Consider the following 17,850-nt stretch of genomic DNA (forward strand, 5'->3'; position numbering starts at 1 on the left):
AATATCTCAGAAACTACTGGATGGAGGATTTACACTAAATGACAACAAGCACAGTCTGTGGACCAAGATCTGGCTTCCTGCCAAATTAGGTGTAATTTCGTTCAGCAGTTTTTGCTGTAGCCTGTCTTACACAAGTCTATGGAAAATGCATGGGGATTTTGCGTCTTGTGACCCCCTTTTTTCTGAGCTCCTGTGTGACAGATCACCCCAAACCTTTCCAAGAAGGAGCTAAGGAGGATGAACGTTTGTTTTGGAAAGGTTTGTAAAGATTTGTCAAAGGGGGCCAAAGTTATCAGCAAACCAAAAAACACCCTTTCTATGGAAAAGCAGACCTAACTATAACTACCTAGTGGCAACCTCAACTAGATTATAAATATATTTTTACTAATTCTCCACTCCTCTTCGGTCCACAAGAGTCCTCGTTTCAAAGGAGAGGCGGCAGAACAATAAGACATGGGTTAGAGACTTTGTTTGATTTCCTTTTTATGATATTACAGTAAATTTACTATCTGTGCAAAAAAAGTGCAGATTATGGCCGATGCGTTTCGGCGATTTGCCTTCAACTGGATAAGTATATATATGGTACTATGTGTGTGTATAGAGTATATATTTCTGTGGTGCTTGCATAGTGCAAACCTAGCCAAGAGGGAACAGAGCACTCTGAAGGGAGTTGGTTTGTGGACAGTTATTGCAAAGCGATGTAGTCTTACATATCAACATACTAGTTAATAGATTAAAAATAGCCTGCTGTCCTTTTGCTTTTTTGCACCTTTTGTCCCCAGTCTGATGTCCTGGCTATTGGTGTGCTGAGGACAACCAGAGATGGTGCGCTTGTATGCAAGATAAGTGGGGGTGCTTGTCATAATGGCTTTATAAATCACGCAGCTGGTTTTAAAGATGATGTGTGGGTTCAAACAGCCTTTTTGCAGTTCTCACCCCAATTTTTGACCTCCTTTTGACTATTAGGCACAGGCGTAATGGCTCTGAAATGCCCTGAGCACTGCTAACCGGTTATATGACGGAACCACGGGTGCCTCAACCACCCGTGGCTCAACAACGAGGTCGGAACAACAACCTCGTTCTAACCACTAATGCCTTTACCACGAATGCGTTTACAACAATTTTACCGTTCTAAACGCATTCCTGGATAAGGAATTAGCAATCAGCATGCACGATCCAGCATGCTTTACCCCCTAGCCCCCCACCCCCAAAAATTACTGCGACCCCCCCATCCCCACAACAACCCCAGCCCCCCACTCCCCAAATTACCAGAACTCCAACCCACCTCCCCTAAAACCTAAACCACCCCAGCCCCCCACCCCACACCTTAAACCTATACCTTGACCACCCCCTCCCCCCACCCTAAACCCTAATCACCCCCGGCCCTCCACCCCACCCCAAAAACTAAAAATACCATGAGTACCCACCCCACCCCTAAAACCTAAACACCCCAACCCCCGACCCACCCCTTAAACCTAAACCCTGACCCCCCAAACCCTAATCACCCCCAGCCCTCACCCCACCCCAACAACTAAAAATACCCCGAGTCCCCACCCCGCCCCTAAAACCTAAACACCCCAACCCCTCAACCCACCCATTAAACCTAAACCCTGCCCCCCTAAACACTAATCACCCTGAGCCCCCACCCCCCCAAAAAAACAGCCCCAGTCCCAGCCCAACTTACCTCCTCCTTCACCGCGTCCACTCCGACTCCCTTCTTCTGTACCTTAACCACGCATATATGTTGTTCAGACATGTGTGGTTAAGGTACCAAAACCAGGAAGTCATGGAAAACGAAAGCGTTGTTTTGCTTTCGTTTTTCACAACTTTGTGGTTCCGGAATCATTCTTCCGGGTGTTTCCCCTGCTAACTAGGACTCGGTGCATGTGCTCTAAAGTATATTGTTGATTTGATTGTCTTTTACTCAATTTGAACAGCTAAAATAAATTGTAAGACCCTAGTATATGGTACCAGGGTCACCTAGTGCTTGTAAGTTAAAGTGTCACTCATGGACTGCAGCACTAGTTGCGCTACAACAAAGAAAACGTGTCTGCAAACTGGCAGAAGAGTTTAAATTGCTGTAGGAGGCTGGCCTGGTTTGTAGTGGGTACCAATGGTACTTACACCTTACACCAGGTCCAGTTATCCCTTATTAGTAGAGTGTAGAAGTGTTCTAGCAGCTTAGGCTGATAGAGTTAGCTATAGCAGAGCAGCCAAGGCTGAACTAGGAGACATGTAATGCTCCTGCAATACCACTATATCATATAGGTACCATATCATAAGAAAGACAATACTCAGAGTTACTAAAAAATAAAGGTACTTAATTTTAGTGACAATGTGCCAAAAGAATAAGTTACTTACCTTCGGTAACGCCTTTTCTGGTGGATACACTAGCTACCTGTGGATTCCTCACCTAAAGAATTTTCCCCCATGCACCAGCATCCGACGGAAAATTTTCTTCTAGCTCTGCACATCGACGATGACGTCACAATTGCCTGACTCCCACGCGACGCCGTATGACATCATCCAGGCAATAAGAGGTCCTCGTCGGCGTGCAGACGTCAGTTATCACCATTTTTTACGTGCCTTTGAGGCGAACAGGTGAACATCGATACTACGTATTTGACATGAACACATCAATCAAAACTTATCTACCATCATTTAATTTAACCAATAGAAAACATAACGAGTAGAAATAAACATCCTACTGTATACAGTTCTACCAAATCAATACATCTAAATATCCACATATATAAATATATATATATATACATATATATATATACATATATATATATATATATATATATATAGATATATAAACAATTATATAGACATATATAAATAATTGCATCAGTATATACATATCAACATCATACAAGGAAATCTTGGTAAGACCAACCAGGCAACGGGGAGGCGGGTGGGACACCGTCAGGAATCCACAGGTAGCTAGTGTATCCACCAGAAAAGGCGTTACCGAAGGTAAGTAACTTATTCTTCTGATGGATACAACTACCTGTGGATTCCTCACCTAAAGAATAGAGTCCCAAAGCAGTACCGCACTCGGTGGTGGGTGCCTGAATAGTCAAACCAAGAAACCCTGCAGCACAAACCGTGCAAAATGACCATCCTTCCGGACTTCAGAATCCAAATAATAATGTTTAGCAAACGTGTGGAGGGATGCCCAAGTTGCGGCCTTGCAGATGTCAACCACAGGAACACCTCTTGCTAAGGCCGAGGTGGAATGGGCTCTCAACCCAACAGGAGGTTCCGTCTTTGCTAAAGAATAACACAATTTGATGCAAAGAATGACCCACCTGGAAAGCGTTCTCTTGTGGACAGCCTTGCCTTTCCTCTTCCTCACGTAACTGACGAAGAGCTGATCGTCCTGTCTGAACTCTCTCGTCCTGTCGACAAAGAAGCTCAATGCCCTTCTTGGATCTAGTCCGTGTAGCCTCTCTTCCTCCTTTGATGGATGAGGTGGAGGATAGAAGGAGGAAAGTGTGATGGACTGCCCTAAATGAAAGGGTGTAACAACCTTCGGTAAGAAAGCCGCCTTGGACCTTAACACCACCTTGTCCCTATAAAAGGAAGTATATGGGGATTCCACACTAAGAGCCTGGAGCTCACTCACCCTACTAGCTGACGTAATGGCCACCAGGAAAACAGTTTTTAAAACTAAAAACCTTAAGGAACAAGAATGCATTGGTTCAAACGGTGAACCCATCAGAAAAGCTAACACTAAGGGCCTGATTACAACTTTGGAGGAAGGTGTTAATCCGTCCCAAATGTGACGGATATACCACCAGCCGTATTACGAGTCCATTATATCCTATGGAACTCGTAATACGGCTGGTGGTATATCCGTCACATTTGGGACGGATTAACATCTCCTCCAAAGTTGTAATCAGGCCCTAAGTTCAAATCCCACTGCGGCATAACGAATGGAGTGGGCAGAAACTTGTTAGTGAGACCTTTAATGAACCTCAAAACTACTGGGGACTTAAACAAGGAGGGTTGGTCTGGAAGGCACAGAAAGGCTGACAGCGTGGACAAATAACACTTAACAGTCGCAACTGCACAACCCCTTTGCGATAAGGATAACGCAAATGACAAAATGTCCGATAAGTGGGCACATAAGGGATCAATTTGCCTCTCTCCGCACCAAGTCACAAATTTAGCCCACCTGCTTGCACAGATAGATTTGGTGGAGTGTTGCCTGGCCGATAATATAACGTCCACCACCTCAGGTGGGAGAGAAAAAGTACTCAGATTGCCCCGTTCAATCTCCAGGCATGTAGGTGCAGGCTCTGGAGGTGAGGGTGTAGAACCTGCCCCTGCGACTGCGAGAGGAGGTCTGCCCTGTGAGGGAGATGGAGCGGAGGGCACAGAGAGAGTTGGAGAAGGTCTGAATACCACACCCTTCTTGGCCAATCCGGAGCTATTAAGATTACTTGGGCCCGGTCTTGGCGAATCTTCCTCAAAACCCAAGGAATCAAGGGTATGGGGGGAAACGCGTAAAGCAACTGACCGTTCCAGGACATCTGAAACGCGTCCCCCAACGCTCCTTGCACTGGTACTGGAGGCTGCAGAACGACGGGCAGTGCGCGTTCTCCCGAGTGGCAAACAGATCTACCTGAGGAAACCCCCACATCCAGAAGATGCAAAGGACCAGGTCTGGATGAAGACGTCACTCGTGATCGGTCGAGATGTGCCGACTGAGACTGTCCGCACATACATTCAGAGCCCCGGCCAGATGGTTTGCTGGTGAGCCCAGGACCATAGCCGTACAGCTTCTCTGCAGAGAAGGTACAACCCCACTCCTCCCTGTTTGTTTATATACCACATCGCAGTAGTGTTGTCCGTCAGGACTTGAACCGTCCGACCGCAAAGGGAAGGGAGGAAGGCCTTGAGAGCCAGACGTATCGCCCGCAATTCCAACGGATTGATGTGAAACCTCTGTTTCACTGGAGACCAATGACCTTTGACCTCCAGGTCCCCCAGACGAGCTCCCCACCCTAGAGTGGAGGCATCCGTTATCACTGTGGTCACTGGAGGTGGCAGCGAGAACGGCTTTCCTTGAGAAAGGTTGCTGACCGCAGCCCACCATCGAAGATCCGCTGCAGTGTGTCTGGAGATCCTTATCGATTCCTCAAGACCCCCTTTGTGTTGAAACCACTGCCTGCAGAGATACCACTGAAGAGCCCTCATGTGCCAGCGTGCATGAGTGACCAACAGAATGCAAGAAGGGAACAGACCGAGCAGACGAAGGACCTTGAGAACTGGAACGACCGCTCCATTCTGGAACATTGGAACCAGCGCCTGAATGTCCTGAATCCGCTGCGGCAGAGGAAAGGCCCGATTCAATGTTGTGTCCAGTACTGCCCCTATGAACAGGAGGCGTTGAGTGGGCTCCAGGTGAGATTTGGGCATGTTCACCGAAAAGCCCAGATCGAACAACAACTGGGCTGTGGACTGCAGGTGACGCCGCAGGAGCTCCGGAGACTTCGCTTTGATCAACCAATCGTCTAGATAAGGGAATACTGCTATTCCCCCTCCTTCTGAGCTCTGCTGCAACCACCGCCATCACCTTCATGAAGACTCGAGTTGCTGAAGTAAGACCAAACGGAAGGACCGCAAACTCATAGTGTTGCAACCCCACCACAAACCGGAGATACTTCCTGTGCGACTTGAGGATCGGGATATGAAAGTAAGCATCCTTCAAGTCGACAGACACCATCCAATCCCCTTTGTTCAACGCCAAAAGAACCTGTGCTAGGGTCAGCATTTTGAACTTTTCCTGCTTGAGGAACCAATTCAAAATCCTCAGGTCCAGGATTGGCCTCAACCGACCATCCTTTTCGGGGATCAGGAAATATCTTGAATAACAGCCCTGACCCTTCTCCTGCTCTGGAACCAACTCTACTGCACCTTTCGACAAAAGGACTAGCACTTCCTGTTGTAATAAAAGAAGATGGTCTTCCGAACAGAAGGATGGGCGGGGAGGGGTGGGAGGGGGAAACTCCCAAAAGGGAAGAGTATAACCTTTCCCCATAATATCGGTGACCCAGGAGTCCGATGTTATTGACTCCCACATGTGGAGAAACTGATACAATCTTCCCCCTACAGGAGATGCATGCAAAGGGAGTGATGGAGGACTAAGGCTGCTTTCCCTGCTGCACCCCTCCGGAGGAAGAGGCAGAGTGCTGCTGGGTGGCCCCTCTGGTACGAACCCTACCCCTTCCACTATATGATCTATAGGGGTGAGCAGTAGTAGGTTGCTGTCCTGCTGACTGGAATCTCCCCCGAAAGGAAGAGCCACACCCAAACCCCCTGAACCTCCTAAATGATCTCAAAGGAGTAGAGGTGGAAGCTTGCAAGTCCAATGATCTTGCCGTGGCCCTACTCTCCTTGAACCGCTCCAAGGCAGAGTCAGTTTTTGTCCCAAAAAGTTTATCTCCATCAAAGGGTAAATCAAGTAGGGTTGACTGCACATCGGGAGAGAATCCTGAAGATCGTAGCCAGGCATGCCATCTTGTTGCTATGGACGTGCCCATAGCTCTGACCACGGAGTCAGATATGTCAAGTCCAGATTGGATAACCTGGGTCGCAGCTGCCTGAGCGTCCGCCAAAAGGTTCAGAACCTCCTGAGGCAATCCAGTGTGTGTCTTGGCCTCGTCCATCAGGGCATAGATGTACCTGCCTAAGATACAGGTAGCATTTGTTGACTTAAGGGCCATGCTGCATGAAGAGAATGCCTTTTTTGCAGATTGGTCCATTCTCTTGGATTCCCTGTCCGAAGGAACCCCCGGAAAAGATCCTGGAGCAGTGCGGGAGGAGCATGAGTTCTGCACCACCAAGCTCTGACAAGAAAGCTGGATCTCCAGGAGCCACTCGATACCTCCTTGCAACAGACCTATTTACTGCTGTCGAAGTCACAGGCTTCTTCCACACTTCCATTATCGGGTCTATGAGTGCCTCATTAAATGGAAGAAGCGGCTCTGCCACTACTGAAGAAGGGTGCAACACTTCCGTAAGAATGTTAGTCTTTATGTCAGCAGCTGGAAGAGGAAGGTCAAGAAAATCCGCTGCTTTCCTCACCACCGAATGGAAAGAAGCAGCCTCTTCGGTGTACTCCCCCGGGGATGCTAAGTCCCACTCCGGGGAAGTCTCCAACCCACTGGCAATGTCCAAGCCCTGCAGGTCTTCCAGGGGCTCTACAATCTCACCCTCTTCCAAGAGCTGTTTCTCATATTCCTGCTCCTCAAGCAGCCTCAGAGCCAATCTCCTGGAGCGGAGCCTGGCCTCTATTCTCGGCATCGATAAGGTGTCTGCCGACGTCGAAGACCTCGGACGGCATCGACCCTCAGATTCATCCGACACCAGATCCATTGGCGCCGTAGGCTTCTTCAGCATCGATGGAGGTTGTGGTGAACTCATCGGCGCCGGGGCAGCAGATGTCGTTGGCGTCACAGGCCCTCTAGGTGACGCCATTGGTACCGGCACCGAACCAGCATCTCCTGTAGGAAGGAAAGGCATGAAGGGCGTCGGCCTGTACGGAGCCGGAACACCCATGTCATACGCCAAAGGACCTGAAGGTCCAGACTGGCCACCTCCCGGAGCCATGGTGGCGAAGATGTTAAACATCGCATTAAGAAATGCTGCAGGGTCTGTAACTGGCGCTGGGAACGCCAGATATCCCTGCGGAGTCGGCGCCTGAGGCGACGCCAGCATTGGTTCGGGCATCTCCACCTGGGCCGGTGAAACCGCCGGATCCTGATGAGGATCGACATCAAAGACAGACATCGGAGACGTCGGAGAAGTAGGAGTCGTCTGAGGCGGAGGTGTTACTGTCAGACTAACCTCCCATGTCTTTCAGCGTCGAGCTGATGGCGACCTCGAGCGAGATCGGTCCTTACTCGAATGACGTCGTGATCCATGCCGGCGCCGGGAGTCTCTGTGACGCCTGTGCGATTTCGAAGATTTAGAAGAAGACCTACAATGGTGATGTCTCTCCTTCTTCTTCGACTTCGCCAAGAATAACTTGGCCTCCCGCTCCTTGAGTGCTTTCGGATTCATGCGCTGGCATGAACCGCACGCCTCAACTTCATGGTCAGAGCTCAGACATCACAAACAATTCTCGTGTGGGTCTGTCACCGACATTCGGCCACCACACTCCCTACAGGGTTTAAAACCCGATTTTCGTGGCTGATACATTGTACCACTCAAAGTGAAACAGTAGTTCCCTGGTAGCCTTGAACAAAAAAACGTTACTCGAAGGCATGGAAAAAAGGGAACTGACGTCTGCACGCCGACGAGGGCCTCTTATTGCCTGGATGACATCATACGGCGTTGCATGGGAGTCAGGCAATTGTGACGTCATCGTCGACGTGCAGAGCTAGAAGAAAAATTTCCGGCGGATGCTGGCGCATTGGGGAAAATTCTTTAGGTGAGGATCCACAGGTAGTTGTATCCATCAGAAATATCTCAGTGGATATACTCCCTTGGGAGGTAAATAACATACACAAAATATACACAAATAACCAAATCAGGAAACAGTCAGAAATAGCGCAAACACTGTAGAATGCAATAGGATGCAATAGGCCTAGGGGCAACACAAACAATATACTAAGTAAGTGGAATGCAAACCACAAATGCACCCCTAGGCAAGTGTAGGGTGTAGAGGATCGCGGGGAATGTTAGAAAACACCAAGGGTATAGAGGAGACCCCACCCAAGGACCCAGGAAAGCAGGAGTAAAGTACTACTATTTCCCCCAAACACACTAAAGTCATGATAAAGGATTTTGCAAGGACAACACCAGCCTGCAAAGCACTGAAGACGGATTCCTGGACCTGAAGACCTGTAAAGGAAGGAGACCATGTCCAAGAGTCGCTAAAGTGTTCATGGGGGGCAGGAGCCTACTAAACCCTGGATGAACGTGCAAAATGGCTGCCTCCGGTTGGAAGAAGATGCTGGTTTTGCACCAACTGAGTCAGGTAGGAGGTTCTGCTTTGTGCAGAAGATGTCCCACAGCTTGCTGGTGGATGCAGGGTGGTTTCCTTGGCAAAATACCGCAAACAAGCCTTGCTACACGCAAGAGTCGCTGTTGAAGAAAAAGGGTGCTGCCCAGACCCAGGAAGGACCAGGATGTCGCCACTCAGGAGGGGAGACAGATGGGGCCCTCAGCAACATAAAGAGCCCACTGGAAGGAGAGAAGCACCCACAGGAGTCCTTGAACACAGGTTCAAGAAGACTGAACATGGCGGTCATCTCAACACTGCAAAGAGAGGTCCCACGACACCGGAGGTCAACTCAGGGAGCTGAGCATCACAGGACGGAGTGCTGGGGACCTAGGCTTGGCTGTGCATGCAGAATCTCTTGGAAATGTGCAAAGAAGCCCTTGTAGCTGCAGATCACACAGTGCACAGGAATACTGACTGGGGAGGGAAGGCAAGGACTTACCTCCTCCAAATTCGGACAGTTGGACCTCTGGACAGTCGAGTCACTTGGGTCCACCACCTGTGTTCCAGGGACCATGCTCGTCAGGATGAGAGGGGACCCACAGTACCTGTGAGGCTGTAGTTTGGTGCCTGCTGAAGCAGGGGGAAGATTCCGTCAACCCGAGGGAGATTTCTTTGTGGCTTCCAGTGCAGGGTGAAGGCAGACAGCCCCCGGGGCATGCACCACCAGGAAACAGTCGAGAAAGCCGGCAGGATTAGGCATTACAATGTCGCTGGTAGTCTTCTGGCTACTTTGTTGCAGTTTTGCAGGCGTCCTGGAGCAGTCAGCGGCCGATCCTTGGCAGAAGTTGAAGAGAGAAGTGCAGAGGAGTCCTGGTGGATTCTTGCAATCGAAACCTGAAGAAAATCCCACAGGAGAGACCCTAAATAGACCTGAGAGGAGTATTGGCCACCTACCAAGGTATGCACTTATCAGGAGGGGTCTCTGACGTCACCTGCTGGCACTGGCCACTCAGAGGCCTCCAGAGTGTCCCCACACCTCTGAAAACAATATGGCAGGGGTCTGAGACACACTAGAGGAGCTCTGGGCACCATCCCTGGGGTGGTGATGGACAGGGGAGTGGTCACTCCCCTTTCCTTTGTCCAGTTGTGCGCCAGAACAGGGACTGGGGCTCCCTAAACAGGTGTAGACTGGCTTATGAAAGAAGGGCACCATCTGTGCCCTTCAAAGCATTTCCAGAGGCTGGGGGAGGCTACCCCTCCCCAGCCTGTAACACCTATTTCCAAAGGGAGAGGGTGTAACACCCTGCTCTCAGAGGAAATGCTTTGTTCTGCCTTCCTGGGACTGGGCTGTGAGGTGGCAGCAGCTGTAGCTGCAGTGCAAGCCTCTGAGAGCTAGTTTTGCAGTACCGGTTGGTCCATGGTGGAGCACCCAGGATGCCTTGAATTTGCTCCCCAATACCAGATTTGTAATGGAGGGACAATTCCATGATCTTAGACATGTTACATGGCCATATTCGGAATTACCATTGTAAAGCTATATATAGGTACTGACCTATATGTAGTGCACGTGTGTAATGGCGTCCCCACACTCACAAAGTCTGGGGAAATGGCGCTGAACTATGTGGGGGCACCTTTGCTAGTGCAAGGGCACCCTCACACTTAGTAACCTTGCACCTAATCTTCAGTAAGTGAAGGTTAGACATATAGGTGACTTATAAGTTACTTAAGTGCAGTGAAAATGGCTGTGAAATAGTGTGTGCACTATTTCACGCAGGCTGCAGTGGCAGTCCTGTGTAAGGGTTTGTCTGAGCTCCTTACAGGTGGCAAAAGAAATGCTGCAGCCCATATGGATCTCTTGGAACCCCAATGCCCCGGGGACCTAGGTACCATATACTAGGGACTTATAAGGGGGGTCTAATGTGCCAATTGAAATTGGTAAATGTAGTCACTGGCCTATAGTGACAAATTTAAAAGCAGAGAGAGCATGAGCACTGAGGTTCTGATTAGCAGAGCCTCAGTGACACAGTTAGGCACTACACAGGCATACACAATTTAGGCCACAAACTATGAGCACTGGGGTCCTGGCTAGCAGGTTCCCAGTGAGACAGGCAAAAACATACTGATATACACGTAAAATTGGGGATAACATGCTAAGAAAGATGGTACTTTCCTACAACTGCTAACTCGACTTTGTCATTGAAAGCAACAGCAGAGGTCAAACCTGCCCTAAGTGAACTTTCTGGGCATAAGAGAGACACTGCTGGCCCCCAGAACTCAGGTGTCGCTTGGACTGGAGAAGAGGACCAAAAAAGGACCGCCCTGCTGACCTTGGACTGAGGAAAGAAGAGGCTGCTCTTCGGTTGGACTGCACCTTCTGCTTCTTCCGCTAGCAAAGATAGGACTGTGCTTGTGGTCTCTGCTCATGGAGAAGGTGTTCCCCCAGCCAAGCAAGAAGCAGCGACTCCAAGTCAGTTGGCTGACTTTCTGTTCGCAGAACAGGACCACAAAAGCCTGAGGAAGCCTGCATGGGTGAGCTGGTAATTCAGATCACAGGATCGTCGCTCCTTGTCACAGCACAGCCTGGGAGACCGAGCCCCGGGGTCCAAACATTGCAGTATGCTAGACCCAGTAGAGCCTTTGGAGTGCAGTTTGGTCAGCCAGAAGGAAAGGTATCGCCAACAGAAGGGAGTCACTGGTTTTGTTGTGCCCGGTGACCAGTAGTCCAGCAGTGACTGGACATTTACTGGACCAGAGAGGAGTATGAGGAACAGTGACCCCTATGGGCAAAGTCACCCCATCTGGACCGTGATGTAGCCCCAGGAAGACCCCCATCAACTGCACAGCATTTTTTGCATCTTTGAGCATCTTTAGCTTCCTGTATGCCTTGCATCGGGTGAAGAGAACAGATGATGGACAGAATACTGAACAACACAAACATTCACCCCAGTCACAGATCTGGGTTTAATTCACCGTTTTTTTGCTCACCATGCCACCCCAGTTTGGACCCAGCCATATGCAAATCAGTCTTGATCCTGCTCCCCATGGTAACAGTCCAGCCCGAACTGCCAGGCCAGGTCCTCCCTGGACCGGAAACAAGCATCCTGGGACCAGTTTCGGATATCACCCTTCATCAGCCAGGCTAGCTTGAATCCAGTGGCACAGTGAGCACGAACCCAGGTCTGGCTATACCCTTCCCAGTTAGAGCAACAAACGTAAAAAGAACTGATAATGGACGGAATACTAAACAATGCAAACACTCACCCCCAGTCACAGAGATATGGGTTTAATCCTCCTCCTGCAATACACTAACCCCTTCCCAAAACCGAACAAACCACACCCACAACAAAAACACAGGCATTCCCTACACCCAGAGCAACCCACACACACCTCCTGCAATACACCTACCCCCTTTGGAACACCTAATAAATCACACCTACAACAAAAACATATATCTCCTTTCCCTACACGCTTAAGAACCCACTCACACAACCACCTCCCTCTTGTTCCTAACCCCTAAACATCCCACACACCCAACTCCCTCTCTAAACCCTGAAGGTCCAACCCAGGCCCACCCAGTCACACACTGGTGTAAGAGTTAGTCGAGTTGAGGTAAGGGATAGGCTGGGGTAAGTCAAGGATGGATAAAGTGAGGTTAAGGAAGGCTGGATTGTGTTTAGATGGGTTAGGAACAGGAGGTGTTAGGGATGATGTAAGAAGATGGAGTGGGTGGCACAGAGGAGTACAGGGTTACCTCTATGCCAGGCCACCAACAGAGAGCGGGTCTCCATGCCACCAAATCTGCTCTTGCATTTCAGAGCAGGTCAGGGAATGAACTGTTATGTAAATGTAATAAAAATGCATACAATGCAGTTCTTCCCTCTGATAGCTGCAGGTGAGTGTTTGCTGTTCCTGCCATCAATCAGAGCTGTCCGGGCAGCACCAGGATGTTACTGCAGTCGTGCAGGAACTTTTATACAGTTTATTTTTCAGTCTTTAAACTTTGGCACTTGCACAGCTCTAGGAAGGTGGTAACACTAGGGAAGAAATAAGTGAAGCTTGGAGCTCACTCCTCAGCAGGGCCTGCTCTAACACAACAGACCACAAGTGAAGTTACATTATACTGCTTACAATTTATGTACTCAAGGAGGGTCAAAGTTGACTTATCAACCTAGGGGTCCCCTGCAGATCCTGCAGCACCTCTTTCTCCCACAGACTCTGGTTGCCACAGAAATAAAGAAGAAAAGAGGCCCTGGGAATCATCATCTACCAGTGCAGCAACAGGAGCAGCCACACCTAAGCTGGGTCAGACCTTGGGATCAGCTGCCATCCTACACCCTGCTGTGAAGGTCCATCACAAGTATCTCTTCTCCTACCCCATCAGTGGACACAATCACACAACAGCACTGTGTGCAAACCTCCAATACCTGGCCCTACACAAAGGGGGCAATGCTTCTTGGCTAGTACCACACTACACGCAGACCCGAATCACTGTCTCCCACCCATACCCTGCAGCCTCCAGTCCCAAGGCAGGACATCAGGCTGCAGCAGAATCCTGTCTCTGTAGTCACCCAGGGCCAGGGTAACCCCCTGGGGGGCAGTGAGGGGACACCCCTGACAACACCAGCAGTGCATTACCTCTCCACCACTGCTAACGTGAGCTGTGGCTGCTGGTAAATGGTAAGCAGCATTGCTGGGACTCTGCAGGGTACCAGCAGGGTGCACAGTCACATGCGCACCTTTTTGCTGTGTGTGATACAGGGGATTGTCACACAGACACATGTGCACCTTGTTGCTATGAGTGGTACAGGGGATTGTCACACAGACACATGTGCACCTTGTTGCTATGAGTGATACCTTGTTGCTATGAGTGATACAGGGGATTGTCACACAGACACATGTGCACCTTGTTGCTATGAGTGATACAGGGGATTGTCACACAGTCACATGTGCACCTTGTTGCTATGAGTGGTACAGGGGATTGTCACACAGACACATGTGCACCTTGTTGCTATGAGTGGTATAGGGGATTGTCACACAGTCACATGTGCAACTTGTTGCTATGAGTGGTACAGGGGATTGTCACACAGTCACATGTGCACCTTGTTGCTATGTGTGGTACAGGGGATTGTTGCCATGCGTGGTACAGGGGATTGTCACACAGTCACATGCGCACCTTGTTGCTATGCGTGGTACAGGGGAATGTTGCTATGCGTGGTACAGGGGATTGTCACGCAGTCACATGTGCACCTTGTTGCTATGCGTGGTACAGGGGATTGTTGCTATGAGTGGTACAGGGGATTGTCACACAGTCACATGTGCACTTTATTGCTATGCGTGGTACAGGGGATTGTCACACAGTCACATCTGCACCTTGTTGCTATGAGTGGTACAGGGGATTATCACACAGTCACATGTGCACCTTGTTGCTATGCGTGGTACAGGGGATTGTTGCTATGCGTGGTACAGGGGATTGTCACACAGTCACATGTGCACCTTGTTGCTGCACGTGGTACAGGGGATTGTCACAGTCGCATGTGCACCTTTCTGCAATGTATGGTACAGGGGCTGGTCACACAGTCACATGGGCACCTTGTTGCTGTGTGTGATACAGGGGATTGTCACACAGTCACATGTGCACCTTGTTGCTATGTGTGGTACAGGGGAGTGTCACACAGCCCCATGTCCACCTTTTCGCTGTTTATGGTACTGGGGATTGTCACACAGTCACATACGCACGTCTGCTGTGCGTGGTACAGTGAATTGTTACACAGTCACATGTGCACCTTGTTGTTATGCGTGATACAAGGGATTGTTACAGTCACATGTGCACTCTGTTGCTGTGCGTGGTACAAGGGATGGTCACACAGTCACATGTGCACCTTGTTGCTAGGAGTGGTATAGGGGATTGTCACACAGTCACATGTGCACCTTGTTGCTATGCGTGGTACAGGGGATTGTCACACAGTCACATGTGCACCTTGTTGCTATGCGGGGTACAGGGGATTGTCACACAGTCACATGTGCACCTTGTTGCTATGAGTGGTACAGGGGATTATCACACAGTCACATGTGCACCTTGTTGCTATGCGTGGTACAGGGGATTGTTGCTATGCGTGGTACAGGGGATTGTCACACAGTCACATGTGCACCTTGTTGCTATGCGTGGTACAGGGGATTATCACACAGTCACATGTGCACCTTGTTGCTATGCGTGGTACAGGGGATTGTTGCTATGCGTGGTACAGGGGACTGTCACACAGTCACATGTGCATCTTGTTGCTATGCGTGGTACAGGGGATTGTTGCTATGCGTGGTACAGAGGATTGTCATACACTCGCATGTGCACCTAGTTGCTGCACGTGGTACAGGGGATGGGGATTGTCACAGTCGCATGTGCACCTTTCTGCAATGTATGGTACAGGGGATTGTCACACAGTCGCATGTGCACCTTGTTGCTGTGTGTGGTACAGGGGCTGGTCACACAGTCACATGTGCACCTTGTTGCTGTGTGTGATACAGGGGACTGTCACACAGTCACATGTGCACCTTGTTGCTGTGTGTGATACAGGGGACTGTCACACAGTCACATGTGCACCTTGTTGCTACGTGTGGTACAGGGGAGTGTCACACAGCCCCATGTCCACCTTTTTGCTGTTTATGGTACTGGGGATTGTCACACAGTCACATACGCACGTCTGCTGTGCGTGGTACAGAGAATTGTTACACAGTCACATGTGCACCTTGTTGCTGTTTATGGTACTGGGGATTGTCACACAGTCACATACACACCTTGTTGCTGTGTATAGTACAGGGGATTGTCACACGGTCACGTGTGCACCTTGTTGTTATGCATGGTACACTGGATTGTCACACAGGTGGTCATTCTGACCCTGGCGGTCTTTGACCGCCAGGGCGGAGGACCGCGGGAGCACCGCCGACAGGCCGGCGGTGCTCCAATGGGGATTCCGACCGCGGCGGTAAAGCCGCGGTCGGACCGGCACCACTGGCGGGGTCCCGCCAGTGTACCGCCGCCCCATTGAATCCTCCGCGGCGGCGCAGCTTGCTGCACCGCCGCGGGGATTCCGACCCCCCCTACCGCCATCCAGATCCCGGCGGTCGGACCGCAGAGATCCGGATGGCGGTAGGGGGGGTCGCGGGGCCCCTGGGGGCCCCTGCAGTGCCCATGCCACTGGCATGGGCATTGCAGGGGCCCCCGTAAGAGGGCCCCTACATGTATTTCACTGTCTGCTGCGCAGACAGTGAAATACGCGACGGGTGCAACTGCACCCGTCGCACAGCTTCCACTCCGCCGGCTCGATTCCGAGCCGGCTTCATCGTGGAAGCCTCTTTCCCGCTGGGCTGGCTGGCGGTCTGAAGGCGACCGCCCGCCAGCCCAGCGGGAAAGTCAGAATTACCGCCGCGGTCTTTCGACCGCGGAACGGTAACCTGACGGCGGGACTTTGGCGGGCGGCCTCCGCCGCCCGCCAAGGTCAGAATGAGGGCCACAGTCACATGTGCACCTTGTTGTTATGCATGGTACAGAGAATTGTTACACAGTCACATGTGCACCTTGTTGTTATGCGTGGTACGAGGGATTGTCACAGTCACATGTGCACTCTGTTGCTGTACGTGGTACAGGGGATGGTCACACAGTCACATGTGCACTCTGTTGCTGTGACAGACAGATGGACAAATGGTGCTGAATCTGGTCAAAGGAATCATCAGCCCCATGAGATGGGACTCAGTATCCAGGGTTTGTCTCCCAGCGCAGTCTGCTGGAGCACGCAGGATTCTGAGGGCCCTTGAACCAAAGGCTGCATCCAGATAGTGTAATCCTGAGGGGTCCCGAGGAGTTCCTTTGGCAGAAGGATTCTGAGGGCCCTTTAAACTAAGGCTACAGCCAGATAATGCAATCCTGAGGGGTCCTGAGGAGGTCTCTTGGCAGAAGGATTCCGAGGGGCCCTTTCACCCACTGCTACATCCAGACAGTGCAATTTTGAGGGGTCCTAAGGAGGTCCTCTGGCAGAAGCATTTTGAGGGGCCCTTTAACCTAAAGCCTGTATCCAGATAGTGCAATTCTGAGGGGTCCTGAGGAGAACCTTTGGCAGAAGGATTGTGAGGGCCCTTTTACTTAAGGCTGCATTCAGGTAGGACCCCTCAGGAATGCACTGAGGAATTCATTTGGGAGAAGGATTGTGAGGGCCCTTTAACCTAAGGCTGCATCCAGATAGTGCAATCCTGAGGGGTCCTGAGGAGTTCCTCTGGCAGAAGGATTTTGAGGGGCCCTTTAACCTAAGGCTGAATCCAGATAGTGCAATCCTGATGGGTCCTAAGGAATTCCTTTGACAGAAGGATTGTGAGGGTCACTTTAACCTAAGTCTGCATCCAGATAGATCAAATCTGAGGGTTCCTGAGGAGGTCCTTTGGCAGAAGGCTGATACTTCAGGTTCCTTCTGGAGCGGGCTCGTTCAAGGAGAGCCTCTAGACAGGAGTAACAAAGGGAGTGATTAAGACAATGGTGGACAAGTTACCCCATCACAACGTTGAAAGATATCCTGTCCACCAAAATGTAAATCTTATTATTTCCCATAGGATGTATGTTTTGGCGGACGCGATATCCATCACTGTTGTGATGGAGTAACCTGTCTGCCAATATCTACGTAAGGCCCATACTCTTGAAGAGGTGGGTGGAGCTGCCAGAGTTAATTGTGGGGGCAGGTGGAGGGTTCTTGGAGAAGTCATCAGATACTCAAGGAATGGAGTGATGGTCAACATGGAGAAGCGAGAACTGATTCGGGGCTTCGAGGATCAGTGAGAGTGGCATCCAAGGTATACTTGGCCGATTGAGCTGGTCTAGAGATGTGTTGGAGAAAGTACAGAGCTTC

General features: G+C 50.4%; 1 protein-coding gene across 1 annotated transcript in view; it reads right to left on the bottom strand.

The window, feature by feature from the left end:
• SLC37A1 (solute carrier family 37 member 1) overlaps positions 1-17,850 on the bottom strand; it is a 384,263-nt gene that overhangs the window by 224,823 nt on the left and 141,590 nt on the right. The window lies entirely within an intron of this gene.

This window comes from Pleurodeles waltl, chromosome 8 (assembly GCF_031143425.1).
Source record: "Pleurodeles waltl isolate 20211129_DDA chromosome 8, aPleWal1.hap1.20221129, whole genome shotgun sequence".
NCBI classification, from domain to species: Eukaryota; Metazoa; Chordata; class Amphibia; order Caudata; family Salamandridae; genus Pleurodeles; species Pleurodeles waltl.